The 23006-nt window shown below is 43.4% G+C and overlaps 1 protein-coding gene and 1 long non-coding RNA gene across 12 annotated transcripts in view; one reads left to right on the forward strand and one right to left on the reverse strand.

The window, feature by feature from the left end:
* The window catches only part of LOC138738963 (limbic system-associated membrane protein-like), a 1544776-nt gene that overhangs the window by 668171 nt on the left and 853599 nt on the right, over nucleotides 1-23006 (forward strand). The window contains exon 1 of one of the 11 annotated variants that reach the window (XM_069890218.1): nucleotides 21390-21484. The exons of 9 other annotated variants lie outside the window; for them this stretch is intronic. The gene's annotated coding sequence lies outside the window, so the exon portion shown is untranslated. One more of the 11 variants, XM_069890219.1, reaches the window with a different exon arrangement.
* On the reverse strand, nucleotides 1398-3829 carry LOC138739861 (uncharacterized). The gene is made up of 3 exons (XR_011342490.1): nucleotides 3230-3829; nucleotides 2152-2314; nucleotides 1398-1508 (listed from the first exon to the last, which is right to left on the reverse strand). It is a non-coding gene; the product is annotated as an uncharacterized lncRNA (long non-coding RNA).

A 23006-nucleotide genomic window follows, 5' to 3' on the forward strand; every position in this document is an offset into this window, starting at 1 on the left:
TCCCAGCTTCTTAATAGGAATCTTATAGTCAAAATCCCTCATTTCATTTTAGCAAGACTTTTCTTTGGACCTTCATATTCTTCCCTTAGAACGGTTCAAATTACTTTGTGATGTATATTCTCACAAGCTCTCTGCTCCTTCCCTCTGTTTTACGATATTCAAGATCTCAGTTGACAGCGGTATTATTCCAGATTCCTATATTTTCATGATAGTACAGAGAACACATAATATTACACACAATTGCTTCCTGACTGCAATAAGTCAGGCAAGCAGTCGCCATTCATGTTACCCAGCACCTCTTACAGTAAGAGAGAAAGAGAAGTCTGTAGATTCATCTCCAGTGCCCCCGACTCCTGTTCGATTCAACGGCCACCCTAGCTCGAGATACAAAGCTCATGATGAAAAAACCTTCAGTGCCCAAGGACTTTCGGGAACCCTTCAGGGCCTCTTGAATCCTGGCTCCAATACCTGATCCCCATGAGCCAGTCTCCAGCAGCCTGTGTGGGTCCTTCAGCCATTGAGCCCCTCACTGGTTCACTGCCCTGGTCACTGTTCTGTTGGATGGTCTCCTCTGCTTCTTCTTCTGCTGTGTACAGGTGCCGCCAACTCGGGCACTGTTCCAGAAGTTGCAGGATTTTAGAATAGAACACCATCTGTGTAGTGCACTACCAGTAACCACCAAGACTAGGCTGAGGGAACGATAGGCTTTAATGTACAGAAGAATCTTGCTGGTCTGGATCCAGGTATAGGAATGGCAGGAAGGGAGAGATGGCTCGACCTTTATGGCCCAGGACCACGGGGGAAGAATCATAGGGTATGAGTCATAAGTGGGCGGGCCATCTCCATATGTACAGTAGTCAATCATAACTAGATACAATGGAAGAAACGTGAATTATGAAGTGAAAATTGACAGTTTAAGAAATAGACCAGATTCAGATTTCAGATCTATTGTCAGATTGCACACCTGAAATCACATACAACCCTGAGATTATTTTTATCTGCAAGCAAGGCAGAATTATCACTTATTAGCAGTGCAAATAAAAAAACCCTACAGAGGTCTGTGAAACTAAATGCTTGCAAGAAAGGTGCACTCTACACAGATTCTATAAGGAGGGCAAAATTCTGCAAGGCTGGTTTACGGAGGAAATTTGTTGAAGTGACCAGAAGGCGAATTGGAGACGAGAGAGCAGAAGGCATGTGGAGATGAAGGGAGTGGTTTCTCAAGATGCCAATAATCATGTGCTTGGATAAAACATTGTAATGGTATTCTGAGTGAATTTATGGGAAAATAGCTGTAATGCAGAATTGGAAGCATAAAAATGAGCAATTTGTGTGTCAAAATAAACATTTCATTGTTATAGCTTTTATTCACATAACCTTGAAAGAAGCAGCTTTGATCTTATTTCTTTACAGAGCTGGAAATGTTTGTGGTTCAAGCCGTGGTCAAGTTCTTTTTGAATTGTCACCTAAGTCTCTGAATGCTGGGAAATATTTTCTGTTCTTAGGTGCTGAATGAAAAAAAATATATTGAGGAATGCTATTTAGGGGATATCAACCGAGTAACTTCAATGGATGAGATATTAATAATTTCTCATACATAACATTTCAATCAATTTGAATATATGATTTTAAAAACTTTTTTCAATGATTTATCCAGTTTTACTTTTCCTTTTCTCTCTCTCCTGTCAAAGTGGTGCATATTCATTGGTTACTTTTTTCATGGAGCTGAGTGCCCTTGTGCCTAGGGAATCCTTAACTGTGGAAGCACATTATACCTCACCCTGAGGGCAGCACAGTTGACATAGCAGATAGCGCAATGCCATCGATCGGGACAGGGGTTCAAATCCCACGCTGTCTGTAAGGAGTTTGCACGTTCTCCCAGTGTCTGTGCGGGTTTTCCCCGGGGGGCTCCGGTTTCCTTCCGCCATTCGAGACGTACCAGGGGTTGTAGTTAATGGGGTGTAAATTGGGTGGCATGGACTTGTGGGCCAAATGGCTTGTTACCGTGCTGCATTTGTCTAAATCTGAACTTGTTCTAACATGACATCCTCCTTGCAACTATTGTATGTCGAATCATAGCCATGTTGAACTTACTATTTCAAGAGCCTCAACCCATCCTTCTCCACAACCCTTTTGCCCTCACAAACTCACCTGAATTCTTCTTCATCGCTGCCTGCCACAAAAAAAGATGACGGCCCTGCCAGATCTGCTGTTATGGCAATGTTGCCGCTGGTGTGAACCTGGGAGAGTCGGGAGCAGAAACATAGCTCTGCAGGGTCTTTCCACCAATGGCTGCACATCGGGTTTAAAAGGCCTGTTAAAGGAGGATTTATTTTTAAAACCTGCAACCACAGGGTTTGTGCCCAGGATGGCATCACCTGTGCTGAGCAGCGGGCCTCGAGGGGTGCAGGCACCAGGGGAGCAGCGGACTGGCACAGGGTACTCAAGGAGAAGCATGGGAGGTGACCCTTCAGAACAGTAACCACGGATGTGTTACTAGCAAGGGCTCAGCGGCTGAAGAACCCGCAGAGGCAGCAGGCTGCTGGTCACCTGCAGTCAAAAGACTCACTCAGGCTTCTAGAGACTGGCTCATGGGAACCAGGTATCAGAATGGGATTTGAGAAGGTGCTGAGGGCAAGAAGATCTCTCAAAGGGCCTTGAGTACTGAAGCCTTCTTGATCGTATCAGAGGTTTGGATCTGGAGCTCAGATTGCCAATGGCTTGAACTGGGATCTGTGCAGATGCAGAGGCAGTGGGAGCACTGGAGGCGAATCCACAGACACTCAGCATCTCTGAAGAGACTCTCTTTTGCTTTCCTTTCTCCTGTTAGGAGCGCTGGGCAAATGCACATGGCAACTCATTGCTTGCCTTATGGCAGACAAAAGTATATCCATCACTATTATATTTTTAATGAATTATCACGTGTCAATATAAGGAACTTTTGAGATGATGGATAGCATGATTAGTGCACCAGCGATCAGGACCAGGGTTCGAATCTGGTGCTCTCTGTAAGGAGGGGGTATGTTCTGTCTGTGTCTGTGTGGGTTTTCCCCAGGGGCTCTGGTTTCCGTCCACCATTCGAAATGCACCAAGGGTTGTAGGCCAATTGGGTGGGATGGGCTGGTGGGCTGAAATAGCCTGTTACCACGTTGTTTGTCTAAATTAAAATAATTCCCTTTCCCTCTTTTCCCTTTTGTTAAGAAGTTCCCCCCCTCCCCCACTCACTTACCTGATGAATTTCAAATATAATAAATATTGGTTGTCTCCCATTTTGTTCCTTCCAACAAATGGAAACAATCTGTACTGTCTCTTTCAAAGTCCTGAAGACCTCCATTTTCAAATGATGAGAAACTCCTCACTCCTAATTTTCCACTCAGAATGTTAAGGAAGAAAATGTCCTTGTGAGAAGTTGGCATCAGATCACACCCATCAGCCGTCCTGATTGAAAAGTTCTAGCTCCAGAACCAACCCTCAAAGTCTTTGGAAGAACTGATCAGTGAACCCATCAGTTGTTGCAGCATCGGCTCACAGAGAGAAAATGAACATCATGTTTCCTAGCTGAAGTTATCAGAGGGCATAAGCTGATAAAGTACCAAAAAAAAGAAAGAAACTTTGTGCTTGGAGCTCGAGTCGAATTGTGTGAACTGGTGTGAAGTTATGGACCAAAGCATCTGAGAGAGAAAGCAATGAAGAATTCAAACATCAGGTGACCTGGAGCTCAGGATCATTTTTGTGGTTCAAATGGAGCACAGTTGTCATTCAATTTACAGTTATCCTTGTTCTGAAAGGATGATTGACTGTAGAGTATGCAATGAAATCTGCACACTAAGTTAGATGAGCAGAGAGTACATTGCTGTCAGTTTTTCTTTACTTCCTTTTCGCATTGTCTGAGTCATAATGGGCATATCATGTGGCTATTTTTATACCTTTGTACTCACTCAAATGTCTTTTGAAATGCTGGAAAAGCTTTGTTATTTCATCAGGCTTTCTCCGCAATCATCTTTCTGTTGGTTCAGGTTCTGCAGAGTGCGCATATATTTTCTTTCCAGCTTCTTTGGCTGTGAGAAGCTGCACTCATTGAGATAAAATTTATATCCGCTGATGTCCACTCAGAGACCAACTTGAAACCTAGTCGGTTAAACCCTTGGGGCAGGATACATTCAAGAGATTGTAAATGACTACTTTCCTTTCTCAGAAATGTTCTGCAGGGATCACTGACTTTTATTTTCTTCCCTATTTTTCTCAAAGCACTTATTCTGTTATGATCTTATTGATTTGCACATAAATTCTCGATTTTTTTATATAGTGTAATACAATATTGTAGGTTGACAGATTCTCACCATCTTTAGAATAGATATTGAACCCAACTACCGTATATTTTGGCGTGTAAGTCGACCAGCATATGTCGACCCCCAAGGTTTTTATGGTATATCGGTGTATAAGTTGACCCCCATTTTTCGGGCTGTCTGGGCTCCCAGAAACAACCCAGAATATCTTAAAACACCCCAATTGCAAGTATAATTAAGTAAGTAAAAGGAAAAACACCTCTTCCTACCGGGCAGCAATAGCGATGGTCCACAGAGCTGGGGCACCGACATCATGGTCCCAGCAGGAGCAGAAACCTTGACCTACCAGACATCAGCAGCGACGGCCCAATGAGCTGGAGTGCTAAGATAAAGTTCCAAGCGAGAGCAGAGACCTTGGCCTACCGGTTAGCAGTGGCGACAGCCCAGAGACCTGGAGCGCCAGAGCAGGAACCTCAGCCTACCAGGCAGGAGCAGCAACGGTAACCTTAGGGTCCCATATAGGAGCGGTTAAGGTGGCGCCCAGTGGTATCAGGGAGCAGCGATGGGGAGGTGCTTTCAGCATTGACTTATACATCAAATTGATGTCAATCTGGTTTTTCTTTTCAGTGAATTTAAGGTCTCAAAAGTATATCCAGTGTATAAGTCAATCTCACCTTTTTGAGAAATTCTTTAGGGTTTCATGACTCAACGTGAACACTGAAATATACGCTATTTTGTTAATAATTAGTTTAGTTGTAAATTCTGAGATTATGGTAAACTGATGTGAAGATTTAATACTTTAGGAACACTTAACTACAGCAAGTATTTGTCACCAGGCATTGTGGCAAGATGGGAGATGTGATTTTACATGAATAAATAAATAAAGCCTATTCCGGCAGTATTCCACCCTCACCCCAACAATTCATCAGCTGATTTCTAGATAACGTGCAGTTTTCATTGGCCTGTTTAACAAAGAATGCTATGCAGGGTGGAAAACTGATTGATGAAGATGTTACTGAGACTGGAGGGCTTGAGTTAGAAGGAGACATAGGCACAGCCTCAGAAGGGGGGTGCCCCTTTAGAAAGGAGCGGATAAGTTTCTTCAGCCTGAGGGAGGTGAATCTGTGGAATTCATTGTCATAAACGCCTGTGGAGGTCCAGTCACTGGGTAGGTTAAAAGCAGGGTTTGGAAGGCTCTTGATTCATAGGGGTTTTAAAAAAAAATTATGGGGAGAAGACAGGAGGATTGGGTTGAGAGAGAAAAATAAATCGCCCATGATCGAAAGGCAGAGCAACCTATGCCCTGATTCTGCTCAATGTCTTGTTGTAACATCGATAGGTGAGGATCATTGTTTCCTGGAGTGAGATAGAAGCTGAGATGACCTTATCAAGGGCAATCGAATCAGGAAATCACAATCTTTACAGCAGGGCAGAGGTTTAAAACAGGTGAACATTGGTCTAAGGTGAGAGAGTGGAAAGAATTAAAAGGGACCTGAGGGACAACATTTTCATGTAGACGGTCCATGGAACGCAGCTACCGTGGGATGCTGTAGAATGGGTACATTGAGGATAATCCATGGATAGGCACAGTTTAGAGTGATGGGGTCAATTGTAGGCAAATGGAGCCAGTTCTGAAAGACAACATGGCCAACATACTCCAGTTCCAACCCTCTGCTGCATGACTCAAAAGAGAAAAGGTAAAAGGATAAATTATGTTCTGTCTGGGCACCCTCCAGCTGGATGGCATTTACATAAACCTCCGGTTTCTGCTTATCTGCTTCCTCTTCCTCCTCACCCCTTCCCTTCCCCTTTCCAGTTATCATCCCTCCCTTCCCTCAGCCATCCCTCCTCCCTGCTGTCCCCTCCTTCCCTTCTCCACCTACTGCCTTGTACCTTGTGACCACCCTCACACAATGATGTTGTCACAATGCAAGAGATCTAGTCTCCACATGCCTGCTATCTGTCAGGAATTTGTGCATTCTCTCCATGTCTTCCTCCAAGTGCTCCGGCTTCCTCCCATATTCCAAAGATGTATGGGCTTAGTAGGTTACTTGGTCACTTGGTGTATTTGGGTGGCACAAGGTTGTGTTCGGGACGGCCTGCTGTCACACTGCACTTACAAATTAAAATTAAATCATGTTGAGACACTGCACCAGGTCTGTTCACGCCACTGACCTATGACTGCACAACCAGGACCAGCTCCAACAGTGCCATCAAGTTTGCAGATGACCCAACAGTCATTGGCCTCATCAGCAACAACTAGTGGTTCTACAGAGAAGAGGTGGAAAATCTTGAGATATGGTGTGAGAGGAACAATATGAGTCTCAATGTGGGCAAGACAAAAGAGATGATTGTGGACTTCAGGAAGACCAGGAACGACCACCCTCCACTACGCAACATCAACTCTGTAGTAGAGAGAGTGGAGAGTACCAAGTTCCTTGGAGATCCCTTATCTAGTGACCTATTGTGGACACTCAACATTTTCCCACTTGTCAGCGACTGTACTTCCTGAGAAGACTGAAGAGGGCAAGGCTACCGGCCGCCATTATGTCAACCTTCTATAGGAGCTTTATTGAGAGCATCCTAGCTGGTTGCATCACCGTGTGGGTGAGGTTGCTGCAGAGAAATGGATTGCAGGTAAATCCACAGGACCATAATAGCAGCAGAGACTTTCCCTCACCTACCATCAACATGATCTAAAGTGATCGTTGTCTGAAAAGGATGTACAATATCATTGAGGACCCCTTCCACCTCGCACATAACATCTTTCAGCTACTCCTGATGGGGAAGAGATACAGGAATATCAGAGCCAGCATCACTAGCTTCTTCCCACGGACAGTGAGAATGCTGAATGACCAAAGGAGCTGCTCTCACTAATCACCCAAGACCGTCATTTGAGCAAGGCAATATCTATTTATTTATTTATATAGATATATGTCTGCTTGTGTGTCTGCATGTGTTGCACCGAGGACCAGAGAATGCTGTTTTGTGAGGTTGTACTAGCGCTTTCAGATGACAATAAACTTGAATTGATTTGAGAGTGTTGAGGGGAGATAGCCAATTGTAAGGTGGGATGGAGGGATGAGATGGTGACTAGAAGGTGGACCAGGAAAGGTGGGAGATGAAGGGGCAGATGAAGGCAGGTGGAGGAGGGGAGAGTGGAACAGATGAAGGCTGGGAAGTGATAGGCTGTTGGTAGTGGACTATTATCAGTAAGGAAGCTGAGAAGTGCTACAGGATATGGGAGGGATGATCGACAAAGGAAACCTGTTCAGGGTGGGAGGCTAAGGCAAAATGTATTGGTGATCAGCAGGTAGTACCAGGTGGCAGAAAGGCACTGGGCTGGTGTGCAATGAAAAGAAAGGTGTGAGAGAACTTGAGTGGATCAGGAGAGAAAGGAGCATGTGCTGCGTGGGTGACCTAAAACTGTAAAATTCAATGTCCAAACCATTCATTCAATTGATAATCGATGACTCTGGGAGAAAATGGGATGTTGTTCCTTTCATTTGCCTTGGACCATATTCTGGCAGTGAAGAAAGCCGAGATCAGACTCGTCAGAGTGGAAATGGGATGCGTCTCTGAGCTCAAGATGCCCATTGTGATTCTTGGCTATGTTAGATCACACCTTCTGAAAATATTATCATGACCTAAATAGAAAGGGCTTGAAGAAAAGTATATTTGCTAGTGTTACTGTTGTTTCATTGAATGGTTCATTTCCTATTGATCCCTCTCCTTCAGTCTTAACTTGTTGCACACTTCTAGGTTTGCATGGCCATGCCATGAGCTTCTGTGGTGCCTAGGTGTCCAGGTGTTCTATGGACTTACACGTCATATGTATTGTTCCTGTGGGAATAGATTATTTTTAAATAACATTTTGCCCTCTTCTTCTGGATACCTTGAATTGTTTCTTCAATACGGAAGGGGGATGCATGTTTCCAATAAGCATTATGAATTTCACTCACTTGCTCATAATTTATTGCTCAGTTGAATGGGATTTCCTTAACCTTTGTGTTGGGATCTGAATGCAGAATGCCAGCTGTGGAACAATAAAATAGTTAACGCTATTAATTTTCTTAGACATATAATACGGTAACAGGCCATTTTGGCCCACAAGCCCGTGCCATCCAATTACTCTCAATTAACCTACAAGCCCCAGTACGTTTTGGAGAAACCGGAGCCCCGTAAGAAACCTACGCAGATATGGGAAGAACGAACAAAGTCCTTTCAGACAGGGTGGCATTTGAACCCCAATCCCGAGCGCTGGTGCCGTAATGATGATGCATTAACCGTACTGCTCCAGGGAATCCTCAGGACATCTATTTTCAGACTTTAAGAAAAAACACTTCCACTTCCTTAATCTCCACATTGTCCAGCACACAGGCCTATTCAATTGCGGCCTACCACGATCAAGGTATTTTTCTCTGGTGAATGCTGATGCAAAGTATTCATTTAGGACCTCCCCAACCTCCAGGCACATGTTACCTCCTTTATCCTTTAGCAGCCCCACTTTCATTCTCATCATCCTTCTCTTCTTCACATAGGCATAGAACGCCTTGGGGGTTTTCCTTAATTCTGCATACCAAGGCCTTCTCATGCCCTCTTCGAGGTCTCCTAAGTCCTGCTCTCCTCTCTCGGGCCTTTGCTCTCTCCCTGCACTGTCCACCAGCAAGAAATGTGATGTAAATTGGTATCCAAAAAATAAACGTTTGTGAGTGGTTTTCCACTGCACCACTTGCATTGCTGAGTTTCCTGCTCACCAGAAAGGCTTCAGTCCTAATCGCAATACCCAAAAGTACTGGAGAAACTTAGTATCCATGAGAAGTGAAAGGTAACCTCATTTCATGCCTGAGCCCTTTGTCAGTGGATGAGCAAACAGCAAGCAGGACCCTGAATAAAAAACTGCGGAGGAAGGGGTGGTCAGGGGGAGGGGGGGGAATTACAGGCTAACAGTTAATTAACTTGGCTGTTACTTAATTTAGTGCAAAGACGCAGCTTTTTTCTGTTTGATGTTGAAGCTGGCACACACACACACACACACACACACACACACACACACACACACACACACACACACACACACACACACACACACACACACACACACACACACACACACACACACACACACATATATATATATATATATATATATATATTGCTCTTGACCCCCATGAGCTCCAGACGTTCTTGTTTCACTTTAAGGACTGTCATCTCTGGTCATGTGCAACCACTAATGAGTGATTGGAAGCAATGTAGTGTTACCAGAATTTTTTTAAAAACTGCAGATCTTAAATAAAAGCAGAAAATGCAGGATATACTCAGCCAATCAGGATGGTATTTTGCCTCCCAGGTGCCATGGCCTCTGATCGAGTTCATAACATTCTGGAGGAGGAGGATGAGCAGCTGTACATGGTAGTCCACGTGGAGACCAATGACATGGATAGGTGTAAGGATGAGGTCTTGAAGAGAGGATTATAGGGTGATGGGAAATAATTTAAAAGGCAGGGCCTCAAAGGTGGTCATCTTGGGAACAGGAAGTTGTGTCCGATGAATGCGTGACTGAAAGGTAGGTGCCAGGGGCAGGGGTTCAGATTTCTGCATCATTGGGATCTCTTGTGGGGAAAGGCCTGACTGGTACAAAAAGGACAGGCTGTACCTGAACTGCAGGGGAACCAATATCCTGGTGGGCAGTTTTGCTAGAGCTGTTGGGGAGGGTTTAAACTAGTTTGGCAGGGCCGTGGGAATCAGAAGGAAGCATATATTAGATATAGAAAGCAAGAAATAGGAAGGGCTCATGAGAAGTATATTGTATCCAGGAATGAGCTTAAAAAAGGACTTAGGAGACCTCGAAGGGGGCATGAGAAGGCCTTGACATGTAGAATTAAGGAAAACCCCAAGTCACTCGAGGTGTATGTGAAGAACAGAAAGATGATGAGAATGAAAGTGGGGCTACTGTGAGAAGTGATAGGTGGGGAGTAGCTATGATCTTTGTCTTCTTTGGCCACAGGGGAAGTGCCAGAAGATCAGAGAATGTTTAAAAAAGGTAATATGGAGAATCTTGGGAATTATAGACTGGTGAGTCTTGTGTCAGTGGTGTTCAAACTAATGGAGAGGATTCTTAAGTATAGCATCTGAGCATTTGGAGAAGGATAATCAGCATGGCTTTGTGAAGGGAAGGCCGTGCCTCATGAGTCTAATTGAGTGTTTTGATTAGGTAAACCAAATAAATTGATGAGGGTAACATGGTAGATGTGGTCTACATGGATTTTAGCAAGGCATTTGACAAGGTCCCCCCACGAGAGACTCATCCAGAAAGTTATGAGGCACAGGATCAGTGGAACCTTATTTGTATCAATTAAAAAATTGGCTTGCAGGAAGAAAGCAGAGAGTAGTAGTAGAAGGAAAATATTCCGCCCGGTGGTTGGTGACTAGTGGAGTGTCGCAAGGATCTGTTCTGCGACCACTGCCCTTTGTGATTTTTATAAGTGACCTGGATGAAGAGGTGGAAGGATGGGTCAGTAAGTTTGTGGATGATATGAAGGTTGGAGAGGTTGTGGATAGAGCTGAATGTTGCTGAAGGTTACAAAAGGATATAGACAGGATGCAGAGTTGGGCAGAAAGGTGGCAGATGGATTTCAATCCATATAAGTGTGAGGTGATGCATTTTGGAAGGACCAACCAGAAGGCTGAGTTCAAGGTTAATGATTGGTCACTTAAGAGTGTGAATGAACAGAGGGACCTTGGAGTTCAAATCCATACATCCCTCAAGGTCGCTGCACAGATTCATAGGATAGTTAACAAGGCCCATGGAATGCTGGGCTTCATTAATAGAGGGATTGAATTCAGGAGCAGAGAGGTCATCTTACAACTACAAATCACTGGTGAGACACTGTTCTGGTCACCTCATTACAGGAAGGATGTGGAAGCTATGGAGAGGATGCAGAGGAGATTTACCAGGATGTTGCCTGGATTGGGAAATGTCTGATGAGGCAAGGTTAGCAGAGTTGGGACTTTTCTCTTTGGAATGTAGAAGGATAAGAGGAGTCTTGATGGAGGACTACAAGAATATGAGAGGCATAGATAAGGTGGACAACCCACACCTGTTTTCTAGTGCAGGACCAGCAAACACCAGAGGACGTGTGTTCAAAGTGAAGGGATGGAGGTTTAGGGGAGACATCAGGGTTTTTTTTACATAGACAATTGTGAATGGTGAATGGTGGAAGCTGAATCATTGGGGACATTTAAGAGACTCTTAGACACATAGAAAAAAAGCAGCTAACACTTCAGGCTTGATCAATTGGCAGTTTTGGAAGATGCCTGGAGATTTTTGACTGCTTTCTCAGTAAGAAGTCAGTGAACAGAAAGAGGTAGGAAAGGTCCAACAGAATAGATATGAAAAATTCTTGAGGGCGGCACGGTTGGCGTAGTGGTTAGTGCAACACCTTTACAGTGCCAGGGTTCAAATCCCGCGTTGTCTGTAAGGACTTTGTACATTCTCCCTATGTGTGCTTTGCTTGGGTTTTCCCTGGGGTCTCCGATTTCCTCCCACCATTCAAAATATCCCAGTGGTTATAGGTGAGCCAAAACGGCCCTAAAGGTAGTGCTGTATGTCTAAATTTAAAACCTTTCAAGGACTCATTTGTCTCTGTTTCTAATACTGAATCTGGTACAAATCTGGTTTAACATCAAAATCCTAATAGCCTGAATACGCTTGAGATTGTCTGATATCGGAAGCTAAGCACAGGACGAGACTGGTCAGGACTTGGAGGGGAGACCACCACAGAACACCAGGTGCTGTAGGTTTTTGTGAGGGGCGCTGGACAAAGTGGTGACTCTCTGTCTTCCTTAAGGCAGACTAAATTTAAAGAATTTCATGTATGTTACGTTCTAAATGTAGTATGACGTGACAATAATGGAACCTTCGCCTTTACCTAATGTCTGTATGGGTAATGAATAAAAATTACACTTGTTAAATACCAATTGGCAGTGGAAGACAATAGAATTTAAAGAATATTCTGGAAGTTTAAGCTAACCTTTATTAATTTAATAAGTTTGACATTTTAATTGCATATTTTTTTGAACCTAGATTAGAATAATGAATATATTCACTGAACCATGCCATTGTTTTGGGGGTATTTCTGGAACTAACAGCTGACATTTTGTTTAATAGTGATTTGAAAGACTATCATTAATGTCTCTGAAAGGAAAATACAAAAGATGACAAATTTCACAGACAATGTTCGCCTAATGTTAATTTGAAAATTCTCTCTCATTCTCCCATTGTTTTTATTATCAACAGAGAGGGTACTTCAAAACGTTACTTCATTGGCTGTAGTTTGAGAAATTCCGAGAGTGTGAAAAGAGCAATATAATGTAATACATCCTTTTAAATTGACAAATTTCTATTGTTTTAATTCTTTCATGTGAAATACTTCCACAAGTGGTAGCAGCCAATTGGTTACATCTATCAACTGGCCATTCCGCATGGCTGGGTTCCATGAAGGAAAGTTGTTCAGCTGTTTGCTAGCATGGCCCCTCGATGTCCTTTCCTGACCGAATGCCCAATCACAATCCTGGATGGACTATTTCATTAGAATCGGGAATTGATGCCTCCATCTCCTCGTCAAGCAGTTGCTTTGATCCTTATCATGCACAGTTGAGTTAATGGGCAGATAGCTGACTCTGTGGCATGCCTGTTCAATCTAGTAGAATGTAACCTCTGCCTTGAAGTGACGATCGCCAACAGTCTGGGTTCTGTCCTTGAGGAATTGATGTGTTCTCCTCATCTCTCTTTGGGTTTCCACCAAGGGCTCTGGCATCCTCCCACATTCCAATGATGTGCTTGATTAAGGAGGTTAAATGGTCATTTGGGTGGTGCGGGCTGAGGGACCAAAAGTACCTGGTTTACTGTGCGGTTAGTTTTTAATATGAGGGACGGGTGTGGGGGGGGTGGGGGAGCGGGTTTGGAGAACTCTGTGGAGGCATACATTTTTTTCTCCCTCCCCTAAATATATTTTTAAAAAGAATATATATATGTATAGAAAAATTTAATTATTTCCCCCCCAAAAAAGAAACACTACCTAAAGGTAGTAATGCCCTAAAATACTGGGTATGGTAAACCCCACTAGTGGCAGATGACTATCAAAGATTTCAGTGCTATCGACCCCCTCCCCCAGCCAGAAATACATCATTCATATTAATACAATTCAGTACTGTAACTATATTCAACCCAATGACTCTATTCTCAATGATTGTTCCGGGTCTTCATTGTCAATAAGACTGTGTTAAAACCTCTTTCCATTTTTCCCATTCTTCCCATTCTGCCCATTTCCATTTCCATTTGCCCTCTTTTTAGGCGACAGTGGCGAAACTCTTCCATGTCCTCATAAATCTGGTCATGAATTAGCAAAAATTGATGCGTCATGGTCATTCTCAAAAAATTGTGATTGAAAGTTACCATAAAAGACTTTTAACACAGCAGGGTATCGAAAAGCAAATAACCCTTCCGCCACAGTACCTCTTTAGCTGAATTAAACTCCCGTGGGCGCCTAATAATTTCTTGAGTCCAATCTGGATAAAAAATTATTCTATTATTTTGAATTATCATTGGAGATTGACTTTGTTATGCCTTCTGTACCGCCAACCGTAGTATCATTTCTCTGTCTTGATAGTTCAGGCACCGAACTAAGACCGCCCGTGGTGGTTGTCCCGGTAATGGTTTATTTTGTAATGCTCTATGTGCCCTCTCCAATACTAGACCTCCCAAGAAAAACTCTTTACCCAACACCTCAGAGATCCAATTCTTAAAAAAATTCTATTGGATCAGACCCTTCAATGTCTTCTGGAAGACACACAATTTTCACATTATTTCTCCAACATTGATTTTCCAATGAGTCAATTTTTTTCAGTTAGTCTTTCTTCTGGATTCCCCAATCCACAAACTAATCTTCCACTTCTCTATTTTTTCCTTATTACGTACAACTTGAACTTTACATTCAGAAAATGCTGTTTCAATTTAAAAAAAATGTTCCTGCACTGTATCCACTGATTTAATATGTTAGATCCCTCTTAAGTGTAGACATATCTTCAGACATATTATATATTTTAGTTGTCACTTCCAAAAACCCTCGAGTCATTTGTTTAGATATAGTGTCCATATGATAAGCAATCATTTCCAAAACTGTACAAACAGACTCCATTCCAGATTCCAGTTCCACATCTTGAGGCCTACCTTCTCTAGACACCACCTCCAATTGTTCCTGTGAACTGCTCGTTAAAGGTAAGTCCTTCTTCTTCCAACATTATCGGGCCTTTCACGATGTGGCTCCGGGTTTATACACCCCCCCACAGCTCACACATGGTCCAATAATTCACAGACCCTGCAGGCACCTCGCATGCCCCGCAGGGACCACGCAGAGGCAGTTTCCAATGCCATTCTGTGCATCCCCGGTTCACCCGATGGCAACGCGGGCTCAAGGGCCCTTCTCCCAGCCGGGTCGGCTGGATGTCCAATATCGTGAACGCGCGAATCAACACCGGCCAAGCTTGTCAACATGCCGGCGCCATGTCGGAGACAAGGTCGGTGCTGGTGTAATACTTAGCCTGGCAGGAGTTCTCTGTGCCTTGGAGGTTCCAAACAACAATTCCGTGGCTTCATCTGGACAGGTAGGCCTCAATTCTTCAGCACTTTTAAAAAGTAGTTTCTTCTGTAATTGAGCTTTCATTTTTTTAAAATATTAGTCGCCATTGTGAGTTAGTAATATTCACTGAAATAAAAATATAATTTTTATTCACTTAGATAAAATTTAAAGATGGGTGTTTAAAAAATTGGCTGAGGAGGAGTAGGATTGCACATCTGCCCTCTATGCCATCTTGCCACTGTGGAGGCATTCTTGTTAAAAGTCCGGAATTACCAGCATATTTCCTCATCCACAAAGCGACTTGAAAACACATTATAACATTTTCTAAAAGCTGAGCCTGCCTTCAGTTGGAGAGTTCCTTTGAAAAATTAATGTTTTTGATTCAGTTGACATCCAAAGGATTGATTCCTTCATTGGTGCAGGTATAAAAGAGCTAGGCTTGCTTTGAAGCTTTTGATCACCTCTGGAGTCTGTTTTTGCCAGTTTTCAGCATGAAGACCAGAGTTGTGCTAATCACAGAAGCCATGATAATGCTGAAAAATGAGAATAAAACAGTAAGAGACATTGTCCAAACCTTAGGATTATAAAATTCAACAGTTTGGAACATCGTGAATAAGAAAATGTGTACTGTTGAGCTGCTCAGTAATCGCAAAGCGACTGGTATTCCAAGGAAGAACTTCACGGCTGATTTCAGGAGAATTCTCATCATAACAACTTCAGGTCTTAATGACTATTATCTGCAGAGAACTTCATGAACAGAAGTACAGAGGCAACACTACAAGATGCAAATCACTAGTAAGCCACAGAAACAGGATGACTAGATTACATTTTACCAAGTATTTAAAGGAACCTGCAGAATTCCGGAAAAGATCTTGTGGACAGATGAGATCAAAATTAACTGTATCAGAGTGATGGCAAGAGCAAAGTGTGGAGGTCGAAAGGAACTACCCAAGATCCAAAGCATCCCACCTTTGTCATGGTTTGCATCTTGCAGTGAGGCCTCTGTATTTCCATTCATGAAGTCTTTTGTAGACAGTAATCATCGACATGTCCGCACCTTCCTCCTGAAGAGTGTTTGGAATTTTTCTTCATTATGATGAGAATTCTTCAGTCACCAGCAGGATCTTCCATGGAATACCAGTCCATCTTAATGATGTTCCAAACTGTTCATTTTGGTAATCCTAACATTTGGATAATTTTGTTTACTATTTTATTCTTATTTTTCAGCCTCATAATGGCTTCTTTGACTTTGGCTCAACTCTAGTCCTCATGTTGAAAAAGGGCAGCTAAAGACCCCAAAGACAATCAAAGCTTAGAAGCAAGCCTGGCTCTCTTATACCCGCAACAATACCTGAGTACTCACAAACACCTGTGAAGCCAAATGTCCCACACATTATGTGCCCTGCAATGATGGGACTATGTTTTAAAGTGTTGTAATTTCTACATAGTCAAACCAAAATGCATACAAATAACCTTGAATAAAATCTGGAATGTGCACTTTAAGCACATGGGAATTGTTTGATTGCAAATTTAAAACTGTGAAACACAGGGGCAATTAAAGGGAAAAAAGTGTCTTTGTCCCAAACGTTATGGAGGGCATGTAAATTGATGTATTTGTGTCTGTGATGCTTTATCAGCCAGAATATTCTAGCAGTACACAGTGAAGTCGTGGATGAATGTTGCAATTTCCTTCCTGTGATGTTTTGAACAAAAAAAATCTTATTGCCAATGGTGCTTGCACAGTGGCAAACAACTCCAGTGCTCCACAAATGGGAGGGCAAGGTTGGTTCCATGGTGCCTGCTGACCACTGGTTCAGAGTCAGGATCTTTCATTGTCCTGTTCGTAATGAACAAAATGAGTTCCTTTTTGTTTTCCAGTAAAGGCATACAAAGCTCCACTGGTTCAGTCCCTCCACCAAGAAGAGAACAAGAAGCAAAAGAGAAATAAATCATGAAAATCTGCAGACACAATGGTTGAAGCTCAGCTGGTCAAACAGGTTCCTTCATGTAGAGCTCAATCACCTTTGATGAAGGGCTCAAGCCTGAAATGTCGGTTATGTATTTTTTTACCTTTGAAGGACAGTGTTTGACTGACTGAGTTTCTCCAGCATTTTGTGTTTTTACAAGAAGCAAGAAAATGTTCCTTCATGGTCATTGAATGTCTGTTGATCCCCCACCTCCTCTGCTGCCGCTACCTTCTGCACCCCATAACCTCTGTGGCCAGTCCAACAGTTTTCCAGGTACCTGAGTCACCCTCCTCAGCCCCAGGCTCCAACCCAAAACTATCAGTGCCGAGGCCTTTCAGGAGCCCCTGCTCACCATCGGCCCCCTCACAGCTCCAACCCCAACGTCCGGTTCCCACGAGCCATTCTCCAGCAGCCTGAAGTCTGATGTGAGTCAATTGCCTCCCCCAACTCCTTAGCTGGTCTGCTGCCGTGGTCTTCAATGCAATGTGGTCCTCTCCTAACCTTTTCCTTGGTGGGGGGTGGGGGGTGGTGAGGAGGGAAGTGGTGGATATTCTCCCACTCTGGTGACCTGTGCCAGTCCGCTGTCCCCCCAGGCCCTCATGGTCTGGCCTGCCGAATGTGGGTGCCGCCATTTTGGGCATGGACCTTCCTCCTCCCACCTGTAGGCTCTCAGATGTCAATAATAAATGCCTCCAGCCCCTTCCGCGGGCCATTTACAACTGCCCAGGGCCATTGGTGTAAAGGCTGAGCGGTAGGACCCCGATGAGTGCCCTGTGTCTCCTCTTCCTCTGGGTCTGTGGCAGCCCCACCTTTACCATGGGGTCCAGCAATGGCACTGTGTTTATTCTGTGCAGGTTTGAGGGTCTGATCATCAGACACTCTTCAATTCAAACCTGTGTTGGCTTATTGAGACCAAGGGTGAATTTCATCATCGATGTCTGGTTTCACTGAGGGGACAGACTCTGTGATGTGGGAAGTGACCCATTATCTTAGAGGATCTCAAAAAAACATCTGTCTCAAATGAATAAAATGATTGATTATCTGCAGCAGAGATGTTTCTGTGGGACTGACACAAGTGATTCCTGCCAGGCATTCCAGGCACTGTGATCAAATGGAGTGCAGTGGCCAAGCCAGTTGATCAGGAAAATAGAGCTGCTTTTGAGAGATTCAAGATACATTCTTAGGTCAGATGAGAAGAAATTTGCATCCATCTGCTTTTAATAATTTTCTTTCTCTGAGAACCTGGCTACCTTGGGGTCTTTCCAGGAGAAGAAGTGGAAAATTAATGCTAGCAATGTTGGCACTATCTCATAAAATTGTCCTCTTGTGGTTTCCTCTACATTGGAGAGACCGGACGCTGACTGTGCGATTGCTTTGTTTGAGCATCTCAGCTCTGCTCACCGCCATACCGTGAATGACCACCCATTTCATTTCCTCATCACTTTCCCTTGCCGACATGTCAGCCCATGGTGTCATGTACGGCGAGACTGAGACCATCCGTAAATTGGAGAAACAACACTTCAAATTCCAACTGGGTGCGCTCAAACCAGATGGCATTAATATTGACATCTCTGGCTTTCATTAACCCCCCCACCTCAATTTCTCCTCCGTCACATTCCCCTACCTCTGTCTCTCCCTTACGTCTCCTTATACACAAACGTGATATATTTTTACATTGTCCCTTATCATATCCAATTAAAACCTTTTATTTGTCTGGATTCTTCCTCTAGCCAGCACTGTCTGAATTCTGAGACTTTCTGAGACTTCTGGCTTAGTCCTTAAAGAAGGGCTCAGGCCCGAAACATTGGGAATATATATTTGTTTCCTATGGATGCTGAAAAGACCCATTGAGTTCTTCCAGCATTTCGGTGTGTTTTTTCTGCAATCACAGCATCTGCAGACTTTCATGTTTCACTCTCATCTTTCTGTTGGTTCATCTTTCATGGCTTTGTCCTGACTGCACATTTTGACTGAAAACTGTTGTTTGGCAGAACAACCGATGAATTTTATTATATTTTCGGAGGAGATATAATACTTTTGACTGACAGAGTCTGTGGCTTTCAAATTTGCTTCAATCAGCACAACATTAGCAGGAGAACCATCTGTGTACAATCTGTTGAGCAGTGCCTGAAATGAACTTTTTCATTGGGTGAATAGTTCATCCAACCATTGGTTGAGTGAATGTCTCAGTCAAACATATCGGAGCTCTGAGTTCCAGGACAAAAGCTCGAGCGCAGTGGTTCTCAACCTTTTTCTTTCCATTCACATACCACTTTAAGTATTCCCTATGCCATCGGTGCTCTGTGATTGTTAAGGGATTGCTTAAGGTGGGATGTGGGTGGAAAGAAAAAGGTTGAAAACCACTGTTTTAATCGTCCCTCATTGACTCGTTATGTGCACGGTTTCAGAACTCCAAAGGAAATGGACCAATGACAATTTTTCTCAAGCAAAATATTTCAGCAATAATTGGGTCTAGAGCAGTGATTCTCAACCTTCCCTTCCCACCCACATCCCACCTTAAGCAATCCCTTACTAATCACAGAGCCCCGATGGCAATGGGATGATGTAAAGTGGGATGGGAGTGGAAAGAGAAAGGTTGAGAACCACTGCTCTAGCGTGAGATGTCCGTGAATGTATGGGAGTTAATGTACAGGTTCTGCTGAAGATTATGAAAGCAATAATCTTTACCTTGTGCAAGGGTAGAGACAACCTTTCTCCAATTACGGCACATCTTGCTGAGACCACATCTGAAATATTTTTAAATTTAATTTTAATTTAGAGGTTACAGCACATGAACTGCCCTTTCCTGTCCTTAAAACTGGGCTCCCCAAATACACCAATTAACCTACAAGCATGGTACGTTTTTAGAGGGTGGAAAGAAACTGGAGCATCCAGAGGAAACCCACACAGGTCATGGGGGTTGATAGACAAACTCCTTATAGACAGGACCAGATTTGAACCTGGGGTAGCTGTAACAGCATTGCACCCAATCACTACATTTGCAGTGCCACCTGTATTTTTGTTATAGTTTACAGGTCTGCAAACAATATCACTGATCGATGGGCAAAGGGGAAAGAAAAAGATGGATCAGATTGATTGCTGGGATGCAGAGGCAATGATTTCCTGCAGGAGGAGAAATTAAGCTGTCCTCGCCTCTCCTGGGAACGTAGAGGGATGATCTATTTGACATGTGGAGTTCCCAAAGGACTGAGCAGGGTATATGTCCAGTTTCTGTTGACCCCCAAGTAAAGGTGTCCAGAATGAGGAATCGCAGTTGGAAAATAAAGAGTTGGCTGTTTCATGGAGTACCAAATCTTTGGAATCTGGGACCCGGGAGGTCTGTGGAGGATCAATCACTGAGCAAAACAGAGAACTAAGCAGGAAGGTTGGGGTTAATGCAAAAAGGTATGTTGAGGTGACAGAAAGCTGCAACCTTAATTACAGTGGAGCAGAGTATGAAGGGACAATATGCCACTATGTATTCAGGAACATGGCTGTTTTTGAAGGGCTCAGGCTGGAAACATTGGTTATCCTCGGTTTCCTCTGGACCTGCTGGGTTTCTCCAGCACATTTGGACATTCCAGTCGACCCAGCATCTGCTGACTGACTTATTCAACTCCAGACACAGTATTTCTGCTTCTCTCGGATTATGATGAGCTGCGTTTCCAATTCTAAAGAGAAATTTGATTACCATCACGCCAAGAGACCTGTGGCTTCAGTAATCTCAAAGAGTCATTTATTCCAGCATTTAGTGCATTTTCAGTCGGTGACTGAGGAAGTGCCAGGGGAACCATGGATCCACCTGAAAATGATTGCGAATGTGGAAAATGCAGCGAAAAGCATGTTTCGGTTGAAGCTGCTCATTAGTGAGGAGACAGTCCAAGAAGAAAGCGAGCCAAAGCACCCAGGGAAGAGAAGCAGAAATTGATTGGAAGTGAATCGATTAACCATCAGCTTTCTAGAATGAAATAGCCACAGGATAAGAATCATTATCCAATGGTTGGGCATGCAATGATAGTTATTTTTTTAAAATGATTTTGCTGCCTCTAGGAATTAAAAACTGACAGAAAGGAGAGAGAAGCAGCATCTTTGTGTGGGAGCACAGTAGATTTTTTGAGCTGAAGGAGTTGAAATAATAGGGTAAATAAGTGAAATTGCAGACTTGCCGGTTTTAAATCATGAACTTCATGTATTGTGGTGGACAACTGTGATGTGTAATGGCCCAACAATTCATGGAGTGGCTCTTTGGTTATTTTAGAGACCCATGTATGGGCTACAAGTATTCTTATAGCCTGTACTTCACCAGAGAATCGGGTGATTGACCGGGATATTTACCAAACATCAGAAATGCAGCAAAACTAGGATGGAAAATAAATCAAGCATATCTCCTTTGTTTTTAACTATTATGATGAAGGAAATTAATATTCAAATGAGATGCAGCTGATGTAAAAGTTTGACATTGCATAGACAATCAATGCCAAAATGATCAACTATGACTATAGAAAATGTGGGAAATGCTGAGGAGGACAGGCGGGATAAGCATAGAATTAAAGAGGACTTAAAGTGAATGATTTTTGTATCTTTGCAACAGGTTAGTGTAGCAATTAGCACAATGCTGTTACGGTGCCAGCGATCCAGACTGGGGTTTCAATCCCGCTCTGTCTGCAAGGATTTTTGTATATTCTCCCCGTGACTGCGTAGATCCCACATTTCAAAATGTACTGGGGGCAGGGGGGGTTGTACATCAATTGGGCTGCACTAGATCATGGGCCGAAATGGCCTAATACCATACTGTGTGATCCATGGAGCATATTACGAGAGATGGTATAGCATTAAGAGAAGTACATGAGGAAGAATGACCACATGATTTTGGAAGCATTTGGTAAGAACAAAATTATTTGTACTGAACTGAACAAATTTGCAATGAATATTGAGAATATATATCTGCAATTTCAAACCTAAAAGTATCCTTGATTTCAAAAATATAAAGCAAGCTTAGTACTGCATACTAATTATTGATTAATGTGGTGTGTATCACCAGCAAGGCAATCATTAATTATCCATAGCAAACTGAACTTGAGATGGTGATAGTGCACCATTTTCAATGCTCCAGTCCGTTTATGCAAAATGCACAAGTCCCCTTTCCCGCCCCCCACCCTAATACAACTGGGTGGGGAATTCCAACAGGTGAGGTTCTTGATGGTGAAGCTGTTCCAAGTTGGTCACTTGATCTTGAAGAGGAAAAAAAAAGTGGAAGTATTTAATAGGCGGAGGAAACTAACAACAGGGAAGCCCAATCATAAATCTAAAACTTGGAGGGAGATGGTTTAAAAAAAAAGGGAGGTGAAGAGGTGTCAGAGTAAATTACTGGCAAACAGGATCAAGGTGAATCGTAAGGTGGTTTGATAATGAATTAAAGGTTAAGGCCAAACAGGAGTGTGGGTATGACAACGGCTCTGTATACGCTAATCTCTGTGAGGTTTTTCAGTTGGTTGTTTTTCCAGACTCTTTTGTGTAGTCTTCCAAAGGCCCTATTTGTCTTGGCGAGTCTGTTGTCTATCTCGTTGTCGATCCTTGCATCCAATTAAATGGTGCAGCCGAAATAGGTAAACTGGTTGACCGTTTTGAGTTTTGTATGCCCGATCACTCCTGTTTGGCTCCGAATCATGGGTACTTTACCGGCGTCACCTACGGCTCCTAGAATGCTTCCACTAGCATTGTCTCCGCTCCATCCTCAACATTCATTGGAACGACTTCATCTCCAACATCGAAGTACTCGAGATTGCAGAGGCCGACAGCATCGAACCCACGCTGCTGAAGATCAAACTGCACTGGGTAGGTCAAGTCTCCAGAATGGAGGACCATCGCCTTCCCAAGATCGTGTTATATGGCGAGCTCTCCACTGGCCACCGAGACAGAGGTGCACCAAAGAAGAGGTACAAGGACTGCTTAAAGAAATCTCTTGGTGCCTGCCACATTGACCATTGCCCAGATGCACGGTTGGAGGTGATATCAGCCCACTGGTGGTGGTCAATGTGGCAGGCACCAAGAGATTTCTTTAAGCAGTCCTTGTACCTCTTCTTTGGTGCACCTCTGTCTCGGTGGCCAGTGGA

Source organism: Narcine bancroftii, chromosome 7, assembly GCF_036971445.1.
Source record: "Narcine bancroftii isolate sNarBan1 chromosome 7, sNarBan1.hap1, whole genome shotgun sequence".
Lineage (NCBI taxonomy): Eukaryota > Metazoa > Chordata > Chondrichthyes > Torpediniformes > Narcinidae > Narcine > Narcine bancroftii.